This window comes from Apodemus sylvaticus, chromosome 4, assembly GCF_947179515.1.
Source record: "Apodemus sylvaticus chromosome 4, mApoSyl1.1, whole genome shotgun sequence".
In the NCBI taxonomy this organism is placed as follows: Eukaryota; Metazoa; Chordata; class Mammalia; order Rodentia; family Muridae; genus Apodemus; species Apodemus sylvaticus.
Genome location: NC_067475.1, coordinates 118,005,517 through 118,011,516, shown reverse-complemented (window position 1 = coordinate 118,011,516; position 6,000 = coordinate 118,005,517).

The following is a 6,000-nucleotide window of genomic DNA, read 5'->3' as shown; positions in this document are numbered from 1 at the left end:
GTGTATCTCTTAAAAGATTAGTTCGTAGCACGTGAGGAGTAATTATTTAAAAGTTAATTGAAATAATACTGAGAAATTGTGATAGAAATATCTGTCATGAGGGAAATAAATTTTAATGCATGTTATTAAATGTCACAATTCATTCTGCCATTTATATCTGGGTACAACCTCTGCACAAGAAGAAATAGTGTAAATGTAATCAAAATTGCAGTGGCAGATTTCAACCTCAAATACACAAATTAATAAGCTGGACAGATGGCTCCGTGTGTAAAATGCTTGCCACACAGGCATAGGGACATGAGTTCAGACCCCAGACATCATTGTAAAAGCTGAGTGTGGTGGTGAGATCTGTTACTCAAGTCCTGGGTGATGACAGAGAGAAGATCTCACAGGCCAGTTACTAGACAAAATGGCAAGCCCCACCTTCAAGAAAAGGACTATTCCTCAGGCCTCTGCACATGTATGCACAGCCATATTATGTATTACACACACACATGTACACACACACACACTCACACAAACACACACACACACACAGAGAGAGAGAGAGAGAGAGAGAGAGAGGCATTGTGCCTTATGATTCTGGTAAGACTGATTTAGCAAATGAAGGAGAAGAAAGATGTTACAGGTAATGCATAGTTTAAAATCTGCATTCATATTACAATTCAATGAAACTCTCCGTAATGATCTCCCATTGGCACATTCATTGTATTATATGGCTAAAAGGTTAATAGGACCTTCTTGAGCCTTATTTTTGTTGCTTCATTTACTGCAGAGGCTAGAAATAAATTGTAAGAGATATCTTACTCGAAAATTACTCTACCTGGGCACTGCAGATTATTAGGCCATAGATCCTACCAGAGAAGCCAGAAAGTGAGCAGGGCCAAGCCATACTTGGCTTTCCTCTAAAACCCAGAAAACACTAGTAAATTCCCTGAACAGGGAAGCAGGGACTTGCTGTGGTCTACTTGTGAGATGGACCTTTTGCTAAAACAGCAGAACAAGCATCTTAGTTCTTTTTCTTTATTTCCCCTTTCCTTTTCAGACCTCGAGATGCATGGAGAACTGAGGAGACTTGGTCATTTGCCAGGTTTTTGAGGACGTTTCCTTTAGCACACACACTTCTAACTGCTCAGGGTTTGCCTCTTCCTGTTAAACCTTCCCTTCCTGTCTATAACCTCACGTTAATGCAGTGTACTTCTAATGCACCCAGCTCAGCTGCTTGCAGCCAATCGCCTTTACAGTGTTAAGAATATGACCCAGCAGTGCCTCGTCCCATAGCCCTTCTTCTTGGAGAACTCACTCAGTCCTCTCCTGGCTGCCACCATTGTTCTTTTCCCCATAACCACACCTCCCTGCCTATGCTTTCCAAATTTCCCTGTGCGAACAGTTCTAACTATAGCTTAAACATGGAAGACTGCCATTGGCTTCATCACTTCCTAGTCCTAAATATGTTTAAAGGTCTTTTGCCCCATGACTTTTTAAAAAGTTTATTTATAGACTTGTAGAAATGCAGAAATTCATGCCATCCTTTTATATTCCTCATTTATAATTCTGCAACATTATCTACATAAGACCAAAGCCCCAGCACAATTCTTGCACACGCTTCAGGTTTAGAGGGTACCTGCTGGTTTCCTGCCTAAACATTTCACCTGAACTGTCAGCATAACTGATGTGATTTAGAATCACATGTTACACATCCCTCAGTGTGTTTGTCAAGGTTTTTCCAGAGAGGTTTAAGAGACGAGGAAGTACCCAGAATACTCATGAGTGATACCATTCTATGGGCCATTCTATGGACATAACTATTCATGTCAATCCCTTTAGTAGCTACACTTCAAAAACCTATTGATATTCTCTTAATTGATGTTAAAGAATCTGGAATAAAGCACAAATACACACACACACACACATGTATTCTTAACAAAATAAAGGAGAAGCATTCATACCACTTACAATACTCAATTCTGCAACAGTTCATGTGATCTTTCAGTTTAAGTAAAGGCTTATGAGGCCATGGTGGCTGTTATCTGACTCACAGTAGGTCCAATAGGTCCCTGAACACATCCTGTTGTCATTTCCACAGTTCGAGAATGTATAATTAGGATAGATAGAAGTTGAAAGAATTCTCACATTGGTTCTCTGACCTGTGGAGTGAGGACTATTATGGTACGAAAGGCTAAATGAAAACCTTTAGAGATGCCTCTGCCAAAGAAAACAGTCAAAAACAATACCATATTTCTGGAGGAAGTGAAGAAATTAGTGCTACCATCAATGACTTGAAAGATGCAGGGGTGGTGGTAACCACAGCATCTCCCTGTAACTCTTCTAACTGGCCAGTACAGAAGACAGATGGATCATGGAGAATGACAGTGGACTATTGAAAATCAAATCAAGTAGTAACTCCTATTGCAGCTGTTGTACCAGATGTAATTTTGTTACTTGAGCAAATTAATACATCTCCTAGTACTTTGTATATAGCTATTTATTTAGCCTTCTCAGCACCTGTCCATAAGGACCACCAGAAGCAATTTGCTTTCAGTTGGCAAGGCCAGCAGCATACCTCTACAGTTTTGACTCAAGGATTTACTAACTCTCATGCCCTGTGTCATAACTTAGTTAGAAGGGATCTTGATCGTCTGTCTCTTCCACAAAATATCACATTGGTGTACTATATTGATGACATTATGCTGATTGGACCAAGTGAGCAGTAGGTAGCCACCACTTTGGACTCACTGGAAACACATTCGTATCAGAGGATGGGAAATAAATCCAACCAAAAGTCAAGGACCATCTACTTCAGTGAAACTTTTAGGATTCCAGTAGTGCGGGGCATGCAGAGACATTCCTTCTAAAGTAAAAGATAAGTTATTGCACCTGGCCCTCCTGTCACCAAGAAATTATCACAATGTTTACTGGTTTCATTTGGATTATGAAGACAACACATTCCTCGATTGGGTGTGTTACTCAGTCCCATTTACCAAGTGACTCAGAAAGCTGCTAGCTTCTGAACATCAGGCTCTTCAACAGGTCCAGGCTGTGCTGGCTGCTCTACCATTTGGATCATATGATCTAGAAGATCTGATGGTACCTGAGGTGTCAGTGGCGTATAGAGATGCTGTTTGGAGCCTCTGGCAGGCCCCTATAGGTGAATCACAGAAGAGACCTTTGGGATTTTGGAGCAAAGCTCTACCATCATCTGCAGACACCTATTCTCCATTTGAAAAACACCTCTTGGAATGCTATTGGGCATTGGTGGAAACTGAAGGTTTGACAATAGGACAGCCAAGCTCATGCAGTGAAGGAGCTGTAAAACAGAAAGATGGTGATAATGTAATAAATCAAGGGGGGCATGTTCCAGCTCCAGCAGGCAGCAGAACTCTGCAGCTTTGCCCAGATGACTCTGGCTTTAGAATCAGAACTAGGAGGGACTACAGGGACAATTGATGCTTGTTAGCTGGGGCTAAGAAATTTTCAACAATTAAGGAAGAGACTAGCATCACTGAGGCAAAATCTGGAAAATGTTTTCTGAGAGCACAAAGAAGCTGTGTTTCACAGATAGGCAAGGCTGTACCTCGTGCTGCAGCCAGACTTGGTAACATGTAAGAATCATTCAAGTGACACTGATTTTGAATGTATGAAGGGTTCATGGAGAGCAGCTGAGGCTTGGCACTGTGAGAAGCCAGGGAAGGCCATCAGTGAAGGTGTGGCTTCAGTTGCAGTTGATGGCCCAGGACTGAAGGGGCAAAGAAGTTGAAGCTTGGCACCATGAAGAGAGCCTATGAGAGGCTATTGGTGAAGCCCAGTTGCAGAGGAAGACACCAATATATTGGAGATGCTAGTACCACAGGATGATCATGAAAAGTAGCAGCAGCAGTGGAGTGGAGTCAACCAGAGCCTAGAGTGCTTCAGATGCTAGAGATGTCATCCAAGCCCTTTGGAGGACCCCAGAAAATCATGGGCGGACCCCAAACATTGGAACAAGAATCTGTAACTTTGAAGTTGCTTTGGAGAACCCAAGATGTTCCAGATGCCATGGGATATCTACTGACAAAAGCTGCTAACAGGGAATGGAAACAACCTGGGAGAAAGAAATTTGTTGCAGTCAACAAAGATGAAAAAGGAGTTTGTGGTGGTTTAAATATGCTTGGCTCAGATTAAAGGTGTATACCACCACACCTGGATCTGAAGCTTGCTTTGTCTCAGGCTGGCCTTGAACTCAGAGATCTGCTTGCCTTAGTCTCCTATGATTAAAGGCATGTACTACCTTTCCTGGGCCTAAGCTTTTCATGACCATTATACTTCACGATTTCCATGTCAGAAGCATGTGTCCTCCAGCATCAAGACTTGAATCACAGGTGTGCTCTCCATTTCTGGATTGTAGTTCATTCAGGATGTAGTCAAGTTGATAACCAAGAACAGCCATCACACTGACTGTAGATACAAAGTGACTTACGCCCTATGCTTGGCCTGTGATGCTTGTCCTACAGTGACGGACACATGCCCTCAAACCAGGAGCCAAAATAACCTCTTTCTTCCTTCCTTCCTTCCTTACTTCCTTCCTTAAGTTGCTTGGTCAGGCGTTTTGTCATAGTAACAAGAAAAGCAGCCAATACACCTAAGTGCTCCTGAAAAAAACATTTTTTTTAACTTGCCTACAGATACTAAAATTATATGTAATTGTATATTAATTATATATTCTGTTCATTGGTAAATCTTAATTATGTATGAGTGGACACACAGTTAAACATTTCGTATCTTTATGTTTTGTCAGTTTTATCTAAACCATTTCTGAGAAGTGTTACAATCTCCAGCTAAAATGGGTAATACATTTAAAACTCCCCATTATTCAGGCCACTTCTCCCTCCTAGTTAAGCTTACGGGCAAAGAAAACAAGAAAGCAAAGCCAGTAGAATTGCTCATTAGAAATTAAGTCATTTTTTGTAAGCTATGATTTCATGGTTACAGAATGAAAACAAAACCTCTAATTTTAACTTGACTTACTGATGTGAAAAATCCTTCCAGATTGTAATTCCATATTCCACATCCCCAAAAGATTTATGAGGTATTGTCCTGGTAAACACTACCCTGCCCTGGGACCCATTCATGTCTACACAGCCAGGAAGTCCTCACTACTGCTACCACTGAGTAAAGTCCCTTTTGCCTTTGCAAAGGAGTAGAAACTTCTAAAATGTGTGCATAAAATGAAGTGCTTATTTGTGAGAGAACAAAACTTAAACTCTTCAAAACCATTCACCAAGCTCTTTGTATAAATAGCAACTGTAGGGGCTATATTTTGAGAGTTCAAATTAAATACTTAGAATCATGACAGAATAATTTGAGTTTTTAAATAATTATTTTTTATGGAGGAGGGTATACAACCATAGGCATTGTTTAGAGAAACTATAACATGTGAAAATGGAAGTATGACAGTCACGCAGAGACATGAAGGTGAGAAGACAGAGACGGTTACCTGGTTTCTACTTTTGTATCTGGAGCCCTTGTATGTCCGGGACAGCCCAGGACATAACAATATCCTCAGCATCTCCCTCTTTTTCTTTAATTCAGTCAGTTTATATTTACATTGTACCAGACAGCAGTAAATAGCAGATCGTAGCAAACTTGTTAAAACTGAAATGTGTGTGTCTTGATCAGAAGATAATTGTAGTAGTAACCAATTAAAATCTTAAGCTAATCCTTACTACCTGCCCTAATGTTCTGGGCTCCTGAATGAGAGACACACAACTTTTATATTTTGATATACCCAAAGCAGCTCAATGGCTGGGGCCACTTTCTAACCTCCATATAATCCATCTTCCTCCAATATTCCCAAGTTACTGGGAACCTATACTAAAGTCTATATTCCATCTTCGCTGCCCAGGACCCAGTCGGGCAGCCCTCTCGGGCGGAGACCCCAGATCCGATGTGGCAGCTGGCTATGCTCTTTGTCCTGCACCGTCTCAGGCGTGGTGCTCCCTTCTACCTCTCCTGGCATGGTGG